The sequence below is a fragment of the Cynocephalus volans genome, chromosome 8, assembly GCF_027409185.1.
Source record: "Cynocephalus volans isolate mCynVol1 chromosome 8, mCynVol1.pri, whole genome shotgun sequence".
Lineage (NCBI taxonomy): Eukaryota > Metazoa > Chordata > Mammalia > Dermoptera > Cynocephalidae > Cynocephalus > Cynocephalus volans.
The window spans coordinates 25,940,660-25,959,154 of record NC_084467.1 but is presented as its reverse complement, the minus strand read 5'-3'; positions in this window follow the sequence as shown (position 1 = coordinate 25,959,154).

Sequence of the window (18,495 nt, the reverse complement as noted above, 5' to 3'; positions counted from 1 at the left end):
CTTCAGTCTTCAGCAGCTATCTCCTGAGCGCCAGCTCTGTGTTCCAGGCTTCCAGAGACTGACCACAGACTGTCACTTTCTTAGCTGTATGCAGTGGAGAAAAGTGGTTTTCAAACTTTTTCTTTTAGCAGTAGAACTTCCTTTTCTCCCTCAAACAAAATCCACCCCAAATGCTGACAGATAAAATGAATAAAAGCAATATTTTATAAGCATACATTTATTTTATATATCAAAACTTATTACTTCCCATAAAGTATATCAGTGAGAACAGTGATATTTTAATGGACTAAAAATTTGAAACCCTAAGTTATAGGGGATGGTTATGGTTTTAACTGAGTGCCAGCATTCAATTTATTTTTGTAGCAGTCTGTTTTAGTTAGTCGGTAATTAGAAAATACTGAGTCTCATAGACAAGCAGGGGCAAATGGTAAGAGTTTAATAACTTGGTAGAAATGTCAGGAGAAAATTTATTCTGAGGCTGCATAGAAATGAGTTATCCAGCCAGGCCAGCTCAATGGCTTGTCAAAAGTTAGCACAGAACCCAACTGTACATGTGTACATGTTTTTCATTACTTTAGGTCAAGGGTTCGGATCACCTTAGTGGCCAGCCGCCTAAAAAATAAAAATTAAATTTAAAAAAATGAAAAAATAAAAAAAGTTTTTATAAATAACATAAAAGATACATACACATATATATTCTCAAATGACTGTTTTGTCCTAGAATGAGTCCTAGAATGAGAAAACCATGTGGTGCAAAAGGAGTCCTGCGGTTAACCTGGTTATGGTTCTCAGGTAACACTGCCAGTAACTTGCTGGATGTCCTTGGGCAAGACACTTGCCTTCTCTGGGTGCCAGTTTCTCCCATCTGAACATTTAATCTCACCTAGGAAAGGAGTGTGCATGGAGGTATTCAAGTATGTTGGGGTGCGGGGGTGCAGTGCACATATGCAGAAGCCTTATTAACTATCCTCACCACCCACCCCCATCCCAGCGCCGGGCCCCCGCAAAAACCACTGAACTGCCCAAGTTTGAAGGTGGAGGCGGGTTGCCATGGAGACATGCTTTGTTTCCCCAACTGTCTGGCTGCATCTGACAAACACAAAAAGCTCAGCCAGATGGACACTGACCTATGCCGAGAGAGCAGGGATTTCCTGACCCGGGGATTCAGAGGGCTCACTGCTCTCCAAGGAGAGGGGCTCAGTTCCCCAAAACAGGGAGATGACTAGCCTGGCCTGCCAGCTGGTAAGGCTTGGTGTAGCGAGTTGCTGGTAGGGCTCCTCTCCAGGTGTTTGCAGACACCCACTCTAACCAGTCCTGGGCAGCAAGGCTGGCCCTGTGCCCAAGGGCAGGGCTAGGAGGGAAACACCCATACTCAGGGGCTTCTGGAAGCTGGGAGAGGGATTGAGATGTGTGGGCAGAGCTCCCCGCCCATGGAGAGAGGGGAACAACTGGATGTGGATTCTCAGAGACCCACACTCCCTCCCCTCATCTACACAGGGGCAGAGACAAACATGCTGAGACACAAATACAGGTTGACACACCCACATACACACCAATTCACACTGGCCTGGCACATCCAGATACATGTATACAAACACAAATATACAAACTCAGATACACACTGACACATCTACATACCCATAAATAGGTAAGCTAAGACAGACTAACATTTATTTTATTTATCTTTTTTTTAAAGATGACCGGTAAGGGGATCTTAACCCTTGACTTGGTGGTGTTAGCACCACACTCACCCAGTGAGCTAACCGGCCATCCGAACCCGTGGCCTTGGTCTTATCAGCACCACACTCTCTCGAGTGAGCCACGGGCCGGCCCCCAGACTAACATTTAAACATGTATAAGCAGACATAGAAACACAAGCTCAGATAAACACATGCAACCCACATACACATACACACACACAGACTGTAAACACACCCAGACACATACCCACTGATACACAGATACTCATAAATACACAAATGCACACATTCCCAGATGCACAGACATTCACTGATAAGAAAACAGAATACACACAGAGGTCAGAGACCCATAAACCACGGAGATATACACAGGCCAGTTACACAAATATAAAGAGACGAACAGTTACAAGTAGAAACACAGATCCAGGCCAGGGGAAGAGAAAAGAAAGGAACTAATATTTGGCAAGGGCCAATTCTGCAACAGGCAGCATGAAAGGAGTTTTATCTGTAGGATCTTTTTAAAATCCTTCCAATAACCTATGAAATTGGTAGGTTCATCCCTGCTTTTTGCAAATGCGATAATGTAAAGTATATATGCTTGTAAAAGGCCCAAATAATACAGAATAGGGTAAAATGTGAAATTTCCTCTTCACATACACCTTCACGAACCCACCCACCCCCTGTTAACGTTAGTGGGCATTGTATACTTTTCTGCCCGTTTCCTATACATTTACGTATAAGCATATAAAAGATACTGCAAACCTGAACATGTTCCACAAAGCTGACTCAGAGAGGACAAGAAATTTGTCCAAGGTCAAACAGCTAGTTAGTAGTAGAACCAGGATTTGGATTTAGCTCTGGCTCACTCCAAAATGCTCTTTCTGCTGCCTCAGCTCACAGACAACCACAGAGACACAAATTCACAAAGGGGAGGTCCAGGGGCAGGGGGAGGGGCAGCACCTCTGAGCTGGAAAGGAAAGGAGCGTTCAACAGTCTCTCTGCCTGATTGCTCTGGGGCCCAGTCTCAGTCCCTTGGGTGGCAACTCCGGCCAAAGGCGTTGTCCCTGTAAATTCCTGTTAAGGGGCAGACATATTCCTGGGACGGGAACTTTTGAATCACTGACTTGTAGGTGAGCACGAGGCGGTGACTAAGTGATGACAGGCACAGCTGCAATCCCCAGGACCATGACACCAGCTTCATCCAGTCTCCTGACCCCTCTCTCCCCCTTAATCCCTTCACAGTGCCCCAGAGGAAGCTTTTCTAGTCCCTCTGCTGCTTAAATCCCTTCCTGTTGTCTCTAAAATAAATCTCAGTCTCTTGGGCATGTAGGGTCCTTCACTGTCCCGCCCCAATCCTCTTCTCCCCATTTTTTCATTTGACAAAGCACTTTTCATCCTTTGGGACTCAGCTCAAATGCCCCTCTTATAAAGTTTTCCCCAACTTACCCATGCAGAATCCTCCCTTCCCTCCTGTGTCTAGAGCCTGCTGAGCAGTCATCCATCATATCTCCTCTGATGGACTGACCAGCTTCCAGGTCCTGCCTTAATGCATTACACAATCACTTCCTTTAACCTTCACAATAGCCCCAAGGAGGTAAGAACTGTTGATCCCGTTTTACAGATGGTTAAGTGGAGGCCCGGAGGGTTAGTTCTAAGGAGTTATGAACAATTGTTCCCATTTTACAGATGGTTAAGTGGAGGCCCAGAGAATTTAAGTCCCTTCCTCAAAGTCTGATTTCCTCAAAAGTCAGTCCTTGGCCAAGCCACATATATTCACATTTTAGCAAACATGTTTTCCATTGCTCTCCCAGCTAGACCAGAGGCTCTGAAGGCAAGGGCTGGCCGCCTTCCTCTCTGAATCTGTAGTGCCAGGACAGGCTTGGCACAGTGGACAGGGGCTCAGTGAAGGTTGTTGCATGGAGTACTCCTGAGTGGCAGTGTGAGACAGGATAGCAGAGAAGTATTAGGGGGCTGGGGTGTCTTGGGAGGGGCCCTGCTAGCTGAGACTCCCCCAGGAAGTTACTGAAGGCAAGAGTTCCCTCAGGATCTGGCTGTGGTGCCCCTGGAGCCCAGGGATGGCTGTGAAGACCCTGCTGAGGAAACAGGTGTCCTCTGATTCCTCCACATCTTCCTTCAGTTAGCAGCTCTCAGCCAATCTGTTATTAAATATTTACTGTTTCCCACTCTGCTCAGCTTGGGGCTAGACCCTGGAGGAGGGGACAGGAGATGAGGGGACAGGAAACTGTCTACAGTTAACTGTACCTGGTACAGTTACCAAGTACCATGAAACCCTCTCAACAGCACTGCAGATTGGGTTCTCAGCTCTATTTTGCAGTTGGGAAAATGAAGTTCAGAGGAGGAAGACACTGGCCCCAGGTCACACAGCCAGTGAGCCAGGATCTGGAGTCAGGTGTGTACACATCCTCCCCCTGCATCCTGCACCCCATCCCCCAGCCTGGTAGGAACTGGGCCCAGCTTGCAGGAGGCTCAGGGAGGCCATTTTTGAGGTGGGGCTGTGGCTGGAACACAGCCTGCCGTGGTGGATTCTCTACAATAACAACAGCTTGCGTTTAGCACTTTCCCTTCCATTAGCTCATTTAGCCCTCCCCGGCATCCCCATGGGTGCCTATTATTATCTCCATTTGACAGATGAGGGGTGGAAGCTCAGTGAGATCAAGTGACTTTCCCAAGGTTGCACAGCCCATGCATGACACAGCAGGATTAAATTTTCAGACCCTAATCCTCCTGCCGGGTCTCTGTGCTGCTTCCACTTCCACCCCATCCAGCATCCTCCATGCTGCCCCCAAGGGAGCTCTATAAAGCACAAATGTGAGTTTCTAGTCTCTGCCCTCTCATACCTCACACGGTCACCCCTTTACCTGTGGCTGATTACTTGGCCCTCCCCAATTTGTTTGCACCTTTCAAGCCCCTTCTCAGCCTACAAGTGCCAACCCCAATGCTACTGTCTCTAGGAGGGCATCCTGGATTGACCTAGCCAGACTTGAGCACTCTTTCTAAAAACACAATGTCCTCTATACAAACCTCTAATAGAGCAATTATCTTATTATATTTAATTGTTTGTCTGTCTCTCTCACCAGACTGTGTGCTCCTTAAGGGCAAAGTCAATGATTTTTCTTTTCTTCTTTTTCTTCTTGGCAGCTGGCCAGTATAGGGATGGAACCCTGGACCTTGGTGTTATCAGCACCACACTCTAATCAACTGAGCTAACCAGCCAGCCTGACTTTTCAAATCCGTCTTTCCTGCACATAGTTTTGGATTCTCGGTAAGTGATTGTTGAATGAATGCATAACAGCCCTGAGGGCTGGGCCTGGTGGAAGATGGTGAAGCATTAACAGGAGAAGTAGGAGCATTAAGAGAAACTGGTGTTTGGGGAGGAAAAAGAAGGGATGGAATTTTGCTTTTGGCCATTTGGAGTCTGAAGTGCCAAACATCCAGCTGAACAGGCCCAGTAGGTAGGAGTTGGGAGTGCTGGGGGACTGACCAAGAAGAAAGGATATTAACTATAACTGCTATTAACTGAATACTATGTCCCAGACCCAGTGCTGAAGGCTTTATGGCATGGTTTTATGTGATCCCCAGGAGGTAGGTAATATCAACCCATTTGATGGAGGAGGAAGGTGAGGCTCAGAGAAGTAAACTAACTTACCCAGGGTTACACAGCTAGTAAAAGGCAGAGCTAGATTTGAACTCAGGTCCATATGATGCCAAAATCCATGCACTTAATCACTCCTCCATATGGTAGCCTAGGAAGGACTGAACTTATAGAACACATAACTTTAAGAGGGAGAGTGGGAAGTAGAGATCAGAGAAGAAACTGTCACAGAAGTAGAAGGGAAACCAGCAGGCCAGGAAAAGAGATTGATATGGATTGTGTCCCCAAAGTTTTCTGTATTAGTAGCTTGATCCTTGCTGTGACTGTTAAGAGGGTGGGAGATCCTATCATAATTGAAAGGTGGAGCCTTGAAGAGGTGATTGGATTGTAGGACCATGCAGTAGTGAATGGATTAATAATGATGGTCAGGGGCGTGGTTCTTAGGGCTTTAAAAGGGGAGTATATGAGGAACTATCCCTCTCTCTGCTCTGCTATTTTCTGCCATGTGAGATCCTTGGGTCACTGTTGCCACCACCAAGACCCTCATCAAATGTACTCCCTGGACTTTGTACTTCCCATCCTCCAAAACTGTAAGCAATAAATTTTGGTTTCTTACAAATTATGCAGTTCCAGGTATTTTGTGATAAGCAACAGAAACAGACACACACAGGGGCCAGGTCAGCAGTGTGTACCGTCCCTGAGAGATCCAGCTGGGTTGGGTGAGAGATTTGGCAATTAGGAGGCGATCTCCCAGAGAGCTATCTCCACGTGCTTCCAGGAGTTAGTGGGAGGTGAGGAAGTGGAGGTGGTTGGCTGGGAGGAGGAGGAGAGAAAAGGGAAGGAAGGGAGCACCCTGTGGGTATTTGGGCCCAGGAGGGCAGGACAAAGGGATCTGGGCTGGCCTGGAAATACTGCGGATGGGATGTGAACAGGTGGGAGGAGGAAGGGGTGAGCATTTGAACATTTTAGGTGGAGTAGTGGACAAAGGCACCCTTACCCTCAACCTCTTGGGAGAGCAGCCATCCCCCTCCTCTGTCCCATCCCCATCTTAGAGTCGAAGCCACACTATCCTCTTTCCTCCTTCCCTCTCCCTCCACCTCTCACCCCCCAGCACTGCTCCCCTGAGGTTGTTCAGGACCAGCGCCACCCCCATCCCCAATCTGCTGTCTCACCCTCCCTGGCCCAGCCCGGATGAGGCAGCCTGGAGGAGTTTCCAGGCAGGAAAGTGCTGAGTCACTGAGCAGCACATCTGGTCTCAGATCTTGATACCCAGCTGGAAGGGGCAGGAAGGGAGAGGGCTCCTCCCCACAAGCTCTCCTGGCCAGTGCTGCCACTGCCAGCAGTGAGGGGCAGGCTGGGAGAGGAGAGCCTCTGTCACATTATTAGCCTTTGCTGGGCTGCTCCACCCTGTCCAGCTGGGGGTCCTTCACCTCTGTGATTGCCTTTAACACTCAGAACAGCCCCAGGAAGTAGGGTTGATCACCTCCATTTCACAGGTGAAATGGTTTGCACAAGGTCACACAGATTTGGAGAACTGGCCTATTGGTGTCCCCATCCTGTGCTTTGGGCACACAGGAGGGAGTGGTGTTTAGAGACAGTAGACAAAGTCACTGAGGGACTCAGGCATACCAGTGGGCAATGACTGCAAAAGCTGGGTGTCAGGAGGCACAGGGCCCATGCTCCTGCCAAAATGGCCCTTTCCAAAAGTCACAATGGAGGGAGGGCCATCCCTCCTTCCCCAGACCCTGCCCTACGCCTCCTGTTGCTGGCTGTGCTCTGAATCCCCCGCCCTCCTCATACCTCAGCATCTTTCATTCTTTCCCCACCCCTCCATGCTGAGAGGAATAGCAAGGGCCTTGACAGGAGGTGTCCTGCCATCCTGCATTCAGTCGGGGGACAGTATTCCCCTTGTCCCTAGCAGAGAGAGGTGCCCAGGTCCTGGGGAGGGGCAGAGCAGATCATGCCAGGGCCTCTGATCTCTCCCCAGTCTGCTCAGCAGCCTTCTCTGGGGCACAGGCTGTTTTTTCACATGATATCCTGGGTGACATTGGGCAAGTCACTTCACTCCCCCCAGAATGGGGCACCCCACATGTGTTATGTAGAAGAGCCTGCAAATCAGCGTTCTTCCATAGGTCCAGAGCATCCCAGATATTAACCTTTGATTGACTTCATGGTATATAATGTGGCTAACATCACTGCTGTGCCACTTGCTGTGTGACCTTGGGACCAATTTCTGAGACTTCCCTGAGTCTTGGTTTCCTTCTTCTAAAAATGAGAATAATAATAATAGTAACACTTCCCTCCCAGAGCAGTTGTTAGGGTTGGTTTAGATAATGCCTAAAGGAGGTAACGTGTAGTGTTTTTTAAAAAAAAAAAAAAAGGGCCGGCCCGTGGCTCACTCGGTAGAGTGTGGTGCTGATAACACCAAGGCCATGGGTTTGGATCCTATATAGGGATGACCGGTTTGCTCACTGGCTGAGGGTGGTGCTGACAACACCAAGCCAAGGGTTGAGATCCCCTTACCGGTCATCTTTTAAAAAAAAAAAAAAAAAAAGAAGATATTATTATTATTGAGGAATTTCTGATTACAAAACAAATTCATGCTTAAAGAGAATTTGGGAGGGCTGCCAGTTACTCAGTTGGTTAGAGCGTGATGTTATAACACCAACAGCAAGGGTTCAGATCCATCCCCATACAGGTCATCTGCCAAAAAAAAAAAAAAAATTGAAATCAAAGAGAATTTGGGAAATACAGAGAAATGCAAAATTGTAAATAAAAATCACCCATAATTCCACCCAGAAGTACCTTTTTGTGTTGATTTTCTTACAAAGAGTAGCATTGCCCTCCCTTATCCACCCTCATAATCTGCATTTTGTGTATCCTCTCTGGGTCTCAGTTTCCCTGTCTGGAAAGGAAAAGGCTGAGCTAATCAGAGAAGACAAATAGATTTAATCTCACATGCCAACTGGTGCCTCACGTGAAGTGGCTCTGGGCTCGGAGGGAAAGAGTAAGTGATCAATTAATCATGTCTGCCATGGACGCAGAAAGTAGTGGAGGTGTGTGTACACTGTGCAGCCACCGTGTAGGGTCTGAGAAACCCTAAGAACCACTTCAGTTTTAACATTCTAAGAACCTTCCCACCTATTCTCATTCTACTTCTTGTTCAGATCCTGGCTTTCTGTGGGGAATTGAAAGGGGACTCTTGCTTCTTCTCCCACCTAGTCCTGTCCTCAGCATATTTCTGGGATCTAGTACCCAAACTAGCTCCTATTTAACATTTTGTATGGTTGTACCTTCTCTGCAGAGCCCAACCAAAGCTTTCCTCAAGTCAGACTCCAAACAGGATGACCTTGGAGAGCTAGGGAGGGAAGAGGGTTTGGGTCTTTTCCTCACTAAAAAGAAAGTATGCAAACAGCATACATAGGAGCCATTCCTCACCAGCCCAGGCTTGGACATTTGAATATTAAATGGCCCTATGCAAATGATTGCAAATAAGCAGTTCTTTGGGCAACAGGGCCTCAGCACAGCCAGAGTGAATGGGGCCAATGTCAAGACAGCGCTCCCTGCAGGTGAGACAGGGCAGTGCCCGAACAATGCAACTGAAAGATGGCCCCAGTTCTGGTGTGAGGGCTCTGTGAGGGGGACCTGGGCTCAGTAAGGGGACCGAGACTCAGAAAAAGCTGGGGAATCTGGTGTCAGAAGTGGGTTTAATCAAGGGGGAGGTCATTTGCAGAAAAGTTGGGGGCTTAGTGATGAGAGGAAAGCGATAGGCAGGGGGTTGGGGGAGGGGAAAGTCACAAGGGGCCAGCCCCACCTATCTATATATTGACTCTTGCCCTGCCCCAGGAATCTGAGGTGTAGGCCCACTGCCTACCCCTTCCTCCCCTCCCAGTCTTGGAGGCTTGCCAAAGACTGTAATCTGAGGGTGCAAGGAGGGCGTCCCCCGAGGTCCCTGGGTAGAGCAGCCTCTGTTCCCAGGATTCAAGATGCCTTACTGGAAGCTGCCTCCAGCCTACAGGACCCCAGAGTTGGGAGGAACCTCCTGGAAAATAATAAAACCTGGGAAAGGCTCCTTGCCCTCCATGGCCCTAGGCCAGGCCTCCCTCTCACTGGCTTCTAGCAGCTCACTCCCAGCCCTGGCCCCTAGCCCCTAAGGCCTCACAGTTTACTGCTCAGAACTGTTTAGTGTTGCCTGTCTGGGTCCCTTCCCAGCAGACACAGGTCTCCAGTTTCCATCCAGCTGTTCAGAGGAGTGCCTGACACCAAGGTGCCTAGACATGTCCCTCACAGTCAAGCTGAGTATGGGGGTGAGGGACCGGTAGACTCTGGGACCAGAGATAAAGTAGGAAGGAATCATGGAGTTAATTTGCCCCAAAGCTTTGTCTACTCATTTCTCCTATTTCAAGCCCTAACTGAGCCCCATTCCCCCTTCACTGGACCCCATCCCTCAGACTGGGCCCTCAACCCCTCACTGGCCCCCATCCCCCTCACTGGTCCCCATCACTCTCACTAGGCCCCATCCCCCTCACTGAGCCCCCACCCCCCTCACTGGGCCCCACCCCCCTCACTGGGCCCCATCCCCCTCATTGAGCTCCCATCCCCCTCACCGGTCCCCCTTCCCCCTCACTGGTTCCCCATCCCCCTCACTGGTCCTCCATCCCCTCACTGGTCCTCCATCCCCCTCACTGGTCCTCCATCCCCCTCACTGGTCCCCCATCCCCTCACTGGTCCCCCATCCCCCTCACTGGTCCCCCGTCCCCCTCACTGGTCACCCATCCCCCTCACTGGTTCCCATGCCACTAGTTGAGTCTTGTTGGTATTAAGCTCCCGTTCTCAGATGGGCATTTGAACTGAAACCTTGTGGCCAGTGTCATGTTCACCCAGTCTCTGGCCATGGCCATACCAGACACATTCTTGCCTTCGTAGTGGCCCAGGGCTCAGACTGTGAGATGGAGCGAAAGGCAGAGGGATCAATAATATCCGGGAAGGAGAGCCCAGCTAAGGGCTTTCTTGGGCAGCTTCCATGGTGGCTCTGGGCCCAGTTTGCCAGCCGAAAGGAGGTTGAGATGATGCTGCAGGCAGAGAGGTCGCTCACCCTCTGGCCTGCCAAGACTCAAGCCAGGGGCTGGAACACAGAACAGCCATTTGCCCCACCCTGATCCCCTAAACAAGAGCTGCACTGTGTATTCCCCTCCCACCTCCACCCTCCCCTAAGGCCAGGCCAGGGTCAGGCAGGGCCACCCATGGAGCCCGGAAACAGGACACCCAGGCAGCAAGGGAACAAGGGAGAGAGGCTGTGAGATCCAGGGTCAGGGGTATAGGGCAAGACCTGTATATAGAGAGAGTCTGTGTGTTTGTCCCCCTGGGTCTGGGGTGGTACCAAAGAGCTCCAGGTGCCCCGGATCTCCAGGACAGAGAGAAGCAGACCTGTGTGAGGGACCCAAGCCCACAGGCATGGAAGCAGAGAGATTCAGGGTGATGGTGATCCTGGACAGCCCCTTACAAGGACACAGGAATCAGGCCTCACTGCACAGGCCTCACTCAACAGAGCCCTGGGGCTCCTTGGCTGACTTCATTCACTTGTCCATCAACGCAGCCACTGAAATTCAACTCTGTTGGGTCTGGATTCAGGGGAGTGGTTTAAGCTCTAAGTGCTGCCTTGCCCACAGTGCTTTGTAAGGATTTCTTAGGTCACCATACTCTGAACCAAGTGACCCAATTGCCCTACCACTAACTGGACCAGAGGTGGGCCTGACCCGGGACCTGGCTCTCTCTCAGCTGGCTGGTGGCCTGTGAAGTGGTCCAGCCAGAAGCTGCCCTCCAGGAATCAGATTCACTGAACCAAGTGGATGCTCTCTCGGGGAGGAAGGGAATGACCCTGAGAAAGCTGTGGCAGGATCATGAGTTACAGGAGCCAAGAGCAGCAAGGATGCTGGACAGCAGCACGTGCAGGAAGAACAGAAGGAAAGACCCTGCGTGCAGACTGTCTGTGACCACTGAGCTTCAGACCCAGGAGCATCGGGTGCCCACAGCTGAGGCAAGGTGGAGACACCCAGGTCAGTGGCGCTGTCCTGCTTCCTGAGCACCTGTGAAGACTCTGTGGGGCCTGGAGACGAGGGCCACAGCCCTGTCTTCCTCCCTGCCCCATGCAGCCTCATGACGAGCCTGTCTCCTAAAGCACTCAGGGGGAGCATTCCTCTGGTGCTCCTCCCCACACAGCCAAGAACCCTGCTTCTCACATCCCTGCCTCTCTGGCCTCCTCCGCCAGCCGAAGCCAGCCCTGGGATCCAGAGGAAGCCAAAGATGACATCCCAGGCCTGCTTTTGCTGTGCGTCTGCCTCTTAGAGCCTCATTTTTCTCTTCAGAAACAAGGAAGCAATGTCTGCTGCCCCAGAGGCTGTTGGGAGAATGATATGAGACCCAGGGTGAAAAGAGCAAGTTCCAGCCCTCCCCAGAAGCCCCTTGCTGGTCCCTTGTCCTGTTTTCTCTGCATCCCTATCCCAGAAGGAGTCCAGAACTTCCATCAATCTGGTACCCTCTGCTCCAACCAGACTCCCTCAGGCTGGGCTGGGGACCCCAAACACATCCTGGGAGCCTGGGGTCCTGCTCTAAGAGAGGAGGCTCAGGGGGATGGAGGTCAGTGGGATGGTGGAATTTCAAACACTTGTGATCAGCCAGAGGGGAGGTTGCTCAAGCCTGGGCTCACTTAGTCACGTTTTCCCCCAACCCAGCCCCTTCAGTCTAGGGGAGGGGGGCTATGGGCAGGGAGCCGAGCTCTGGTTAGAACAGGAAGTCCTGCTGGGACTGTCCTTGGGACTCACATGAGACTGTGTCACCCTGCTCCGGGTAATGCGCACTGGAACTGTCCCGGGTGTCCCTCCCCATTTCTACCCACATCTCATCGTACTCTCCTCCTTTCTGTCTAGAGGCCAGAGTCAGCCCCGGACTGATCCCACCCTTACCGCCCTAGCAGCATGAGCTCCAGAGCTAGAGAGGCCTAGTTCAAGTCCTAGTTCAGCTACTTCCTGACTGGTGACCCCAGGCGAGCTGCCTCACCCCTCTGAACAAGGCTGAAGTGAATGAAGTGTCAACATAGGAAGGGCCAAGCAAGTGGCTGGGGGTTCACCAAATGTCAGTTCCCTTTCCCCTTCCCAGGTCCAGAGCCCTGGGCTAGGGCCATTGATGAGGCTGGCCAAGGCCAGGGGTCCTACCGTGAGCTTTAATAGTCATGGACTCAAACACACATTCCACTGTGTGACCAGCAGCAGGTGCTCTGAGCCTTGTGGTTTCATCTGTCAAATGGGGGTACAATAGAACATGCTTAGCTAATGTTAGGTCCCCCTTCTCTGGTCACAAAAGGCTGCCTGGAGGAGGGCACTGGGTGGGGAGGGGGCAAGATAAGGACTGCTCTTGAAGGCAGGAGGCTCTGGGGATGGGGCAGGGCAGTGAGTCACCAGGAAGGGACAGGGGGCACAAGGCTGGGACTTCCTGAGGATGGGGCAGGCTCTATGTCTCCATGAGTCAGGGGTCAGTTTGAGGGGGGCTGCTAGACGTGGTCTCATAAAGGCTTGGACTTATTCTGAGAGGAGTCTGTTAGCGACACACAGAGGCACACACACTTGTCTACTTGGTCACCCACAGGCAGTCTGGAGACACACAGACACATTCACACACTCTTGTGTACTCAGGGGCATTCACATAGTCACGCACAGACACAAAGGTACACACAAAGACACACTCAGAGACATTCACAAACTCATCCACAACCATTTCTACACTCAGCTATATCCACACAAAGGCCCACATTCATACACATTCATTCCCGCTTGCTCCAGTACACAATACCCACACAGACAAAAGGACAAAGACAAAGACACACACGTGTGCACACTCAAGCACCTTCACACAGACACCAAAAGGAACACACTCAGACACGTTCATACTCACTCCTGCACACCGAGGGACATCCATACAGACATAAAGGCACACACAAAGTACTCAGAGCCATTCTTGCACACACCGGTGTACTTAGGTCAAACTTGTACCTTCACAGTCAAAGCACACACTTATTTTGTACACACTCCCGTACATGCTGGAACATTCACAGACACCTCATAGACACACAGAACCTAGTACAGTCAGGTACACTCACCCGCAGTTTCCCTTACCCACCCCTGGGGTTGTCCCCTCCTCTCCAGCCAACTAGGCTCAGCCCTTTCTCCCCACCCACTTCCCACCATCCTCTGGGGCCTCTGGGACCTCCCTCCAGGACTGGGGGAGGGGCAGGGCTGGCCCTGCTGATGTGGCAACTCTGCTCGCTCACCTGCAGCCAGGGCCACACCCTCCACTGGGAAAGGCTTAAAGGAGCAGGAATCCCAGGTGCTGACCTCACCCGCTCTGTGCCCTGGTCTCTCAGGTGGGGGAAGGGAGGCCTAGAGAGGGGTCAGATGGTGAGTGGGATTTGAACCCAGGACTCCAGTGGCAGGCACTGAATAGGGAGGGGATGCTTATGCTGGGAGTGGGGAAGCCTGGGTTGCAGGCTCATCTCTTGCCTTCCCTGGCTGGCTGCCTGTCCAACCTGCTCCTCCTCACTGTTCCCACCTCCCTAACAGGCACTCCCCCACTCCAGCCATCCAGTCTCAGCACCACCTGGGCTCCAAGCCAGAAACCTGGGCATCCCCTCCACACCTCTCTCTCCCTGTGGAATCTATCTCCCAAGTGTTATTCAAACCTGGGTGGGGGCAGCCTGGGTAGCGGGCAGCCCAGCTCTGCTACTTCCCAGCTCTATGACTTAGGGAAAGTTACCCCTCTTCTCTGGGCCTCAATTTCCTCATCTACAAATGGAGCAATGATCACACCTCCTTCATGGGATTGGTGAGAGAATTAAATGATATCGTAAAAGTGGAGTACTGCAGGGCCAGGCCCAGGGACTCTGGACTGGTTTGGTGAGTGATTTGATGCATGAATGAGTTGCTGGGCCATACTGAGTTGGGCCAGGTCATCCCTGCTGGGGCCTCTCTGATCCTGCCACCTCCTAGAGGGTCCTACAGGACCAGTCCCTCACACTGCGGTTTGCTGTTAGATTTGTGGCTGCTTCCAAAGCCTCCGCAGCCCAACCCAGTCCTAACTGCGGTATCAGGGTGGGAGGAGGTTCTCTGTGTGGTCAGGTGGTAGGGATGGAGAGGGGTCAGGGAGACACGACCAGTCCCATAGGAGCCACCAGTCTGATGGGGGAATCCAGCTCAGCTCTGCTCCCAGAGTACCCAGCTTAATGAGGGAAGACCCATTCTGTCCTTGAGGCTCCAAGACTGGTTAGTGGGAGAGAGACAACCATGCCCTAAAGGCTGCAAGTCTGATGTGGGAGACAGCCTGACCCCAAGAGCCCCTGGGCTGGTGAGGGAGACACTCCTTGGCCCAGACCCCCAGCTAGTTGGAGAGACATAACACTTCCTCTGGGATTCCCAGTCTGATGGGGGCAATTCCTCATCTCCTAGGGGCTACTAGGCTGGTAGAAGACATACAACTCTTGTTCTCAGGGACCCCACATCACAAAAGAGAATGAACACATACCTAGGACACAAAAGTACCCAGACACAGAGAAGGAGTGATAAACACAAATTAATTCAGCTTTGTGTGTGTGTGTCTGTTGCGTGTGACTATGACTCTGTGTGTGTGTGTGCCCATGTGCATGATTGTGTTGTACTCTGTGTGTGTACCTTCATTCACGTGACTGTGCATGTGTCTCTGAGCTGAGGCTGTTGAGAAGCCTTAGTGAGTGGACCCTGATGCGTGCAATCACTCATTCATCAGACATGCATTTATTGAATGTTCACTCTGCTCCAGTCACTGGGCTAGGCCTGGGCATACCATGGAGCCCTCAATAGATAAGATTCCTGTTCTTAGGGGCATCACTATGTAATGTGGGGAGATTAAGCATTAAACAAGACACCCCCCCCATGCTGCCACCTGTTTAGAGGAAGTAGAAGGACTGCAGGAACATAGAGGAGGGGGCTGCCTGGAAGGAGGGATATTTAAGTTGTGCCCAGGCTTTCGGGCTGGGGAAAAGGGTGTTCCAGGCAGAGAGAACAACACGGGCAAAGGCTGTGGACTTGGGGAGAGAGCACCCAAGAAAGGTTTTCTGGAGAAGGTGCTTGGATGGGTTTCAGAAGTGGTAGGTAGACACAAGAAGGGACATAGCTTCAGTTGGAGGGGTGTCGTGGGAATGGCCAGAGGAAGTTTACTGTCCTGAGCCTGCACCTGGAGATGGAAGGACAGTGCCCAGAGGAGGCTGAGGGTCTGAAGGTGAACAGGTAACTCCAGAGAGGAGTGGGAAAGCTGCTGAGTGGTGGTTTTAGGGGGTGAGCTCCTGGACTGGCCTCTGGGCAGTGCTGGGAGAAAGAGACTCATGGAGGTCCGTGGAACCCAAGGGCCCCCAATGATCCTCAACTGAAAAAGGAATTTAATCCACAGCTTCTTCAGAGGTTAGAGGTGAGAATTACAATAAACACATTTCTCCCAAGTTGCTCTCCAATGAGCTTTCCAGGAGCTCATTTATTCCTCTCAATGACTATATGATTCTATCTTCAATTTTATTTTATTTTATTATTATTATTTTTTAAAAAGATGACCAGTAAGGGGATCTTAACCCTTGACTTGGTGTTGTCAGCACCACGCTCAGCCAGTGAGCGAACCGGCCATCCCTATATGGGATCCGAACCCGGGGCCTTGGTGTTATCAGCACCGCACTCTCCCGAGTGAGCCACGGGCCGGCCCTATATCTCCAATTTTAAAGCTGAGGAAACAGTCTCAGAGAAACCAGCCCAAGTGTACAGAGTGTAAGGTGAGTGAGTGGTCTGTGTTCCCAGGCCTGGCTCCTTCCCTTGAGCGCCACGGCCTCCCAGCACGCAAACGGGCCTTTTCAATCAGTAACTGCCGGCTGCCGTGGGATCTAGTGCGATTACTCTTACCATTATTATTTTATTTTATTTTTTGGCGGCTGGCTGGTAAGGGGATCTGAACCTTTGACCTTGGTAGTACTACTATTATTACTGTTGTTTATTATTACTAATTACCACTGCGGTGCCAGAGAACATCCCTGATTCAGCTGGGGCTCAGACCTCCCCGCTGTCCGCGCGTCCTGGGTCCTGAAAAGTCAGAGCCCGGGCGGCCCCGCGCGGCCTCAGCGGGAACGACAACCCCAGGGGCGCGGGGTCGGCGTTGCGGCGCCCCCTGGAGGCAGTTCTTGGCATTGCCGGAGAGCTCGACCTGGGGAGGAGCGACCCTGCACCGGCGTCCTCTGCACCCGTGATCAGCACCGGTGTGGGCCGATGGTCCCCAGACAGCGGCCCCAGAGGGCGCGGAGGAAGGAGGAGACTAACACCAAGTGCCTCTTGTATACTGGGCAACGTGTGGGCATTTCCTCCACATTTTCTCATTTAACACCCACTAAACCTCATTTCCCAGAAGTAGAACCTGAGGTTCAGGGAGGTTAAATATTTTTCTCAGAAATACAAAACAAGTCTGTGGCTATGCCCGGGCCCCCCGGGGGTAAGTCTGAGGAGGGAAAGGCCACCGGATCCTCACTAGACTATAAGCCTCTGGAGGTCAGGGATAATGACCATGATGATGAAAAAAAGTCATTCGTTCATGGAGGTGGGGTATTGAAACTTGGCTGCCACCATTTCCTGCCTGTGTGACTTTGGTCAACTTAGTGGCTTAACCTCTCCAAGCCCCAGTTTTCTCATCAGTACATGATATTTGTCACCAGCCCTGTGTTATAGAGTTATTCTGGGGATCCATTGAGATAATGGAGGTCAGTTTTCTTGACCTCCTACCATCTGACATGTAGTAGGAGGTCAAGAAAATAGCTAATACGTTTACTCATTTGGCCACTGTTTATTGAAACCAGGGGTCAGGAATGCAGCTATGAAGTAATACAGATATTGTTCTTGCTTTGATGGCTTACTAGTCTTCATGTTCCTAGGATTTAGCACATTGTCTGGCTTAATAAATGTTGAAATGAATGAGGAAACATACTGCAGTCAGTCAGTCCCCGGTTGCAGCTTCGGAGAGAGTCAGAGGGAGAAAGGGGAGTTTTAAAAATAATAAAAGTATTTCTTGGGCACTTGATTAAATGCTTTTTGTGTTCTTGGTTCATCCTCACAGCAAACCTATGAGGTAAAAAGTGCTACCCAATTTTACAGAGAAGAAAATCTCCAGAAGGTGGAGTGACTTTCCTAAGGTCACACAACCAGTAAGTACACAGGTAGGTTTCAGGCTCCAGCCTGTTGCCTCCAGAGCTTGTAGCCTGGCTCTCAAGAAGCAGTGGGTTTGAGGGCCCTGCCAGGGCATCTCTGTAGCACCCTCCTCCCACCTCTAGATGGCTTGCTGGAGCTCTTGGCACAAAGAATCAGCAGAATGGCCTTTCCCTGCACCAGTTAATAATGGGGAATGTGCTATTCTCAGCTTGTAGAGCAACTTTACGTCAGCTAGTTCATGTGTTGAGCCTCACATTTGATTGCTTCCCACAAGAAAATGCCGCAAAGAGGGTATTAATTGCCCATTTCACTGACAGGGAACTGAGGTTCAGGGAGGTTGGCTTCTCAGGGGCATATAGGACGAGCTCTGGGGTATGGTGGAGACTGCTGTCAAGGCTCCACCTCCGCTGCTGCCCTCTGGTCCCTCTCCACATCCCAGTTCTCCCCTTTGCCAGTCATGCCCCCATTCCTCCCACACTCATGTCCACTCACTCAGAGCTCTCTCCCTGTCCCATTCTCCCAGCAGGGTAACTACAGGCCTAAGACTGAGTAAGGTGGGCTAAGAGGGACCCCTCAGGATGGGGACCCTGCCCGGAGTGGTGGCCAAGGGGTCATTTCAGCCAGGATGGGATCTGTTTACAACTTTCCTGATTCTGATTTTTGGTGGGGATTTAGAAAGAGGGTCTCAGGGCCGGCCCGTGGCTCACTAGGGAGAGTGTGATGCTGATAACACCAAGGCCACGGGTTCGGATCCAATATAGGGATGGCCGGTTAGCTCACTTGGGAGAGCGTGGTGCTGACAACACCAAGTCAAGGGTTAAGATCCCCTTACTGGTCATCTTTAAAAAACAAAAGAAAGAGGGTCTCCCCCAATTCTCTGGCCAGCTTCTCTGGGTTCAGTTCAGGAAACAGGGGCACACCAGAG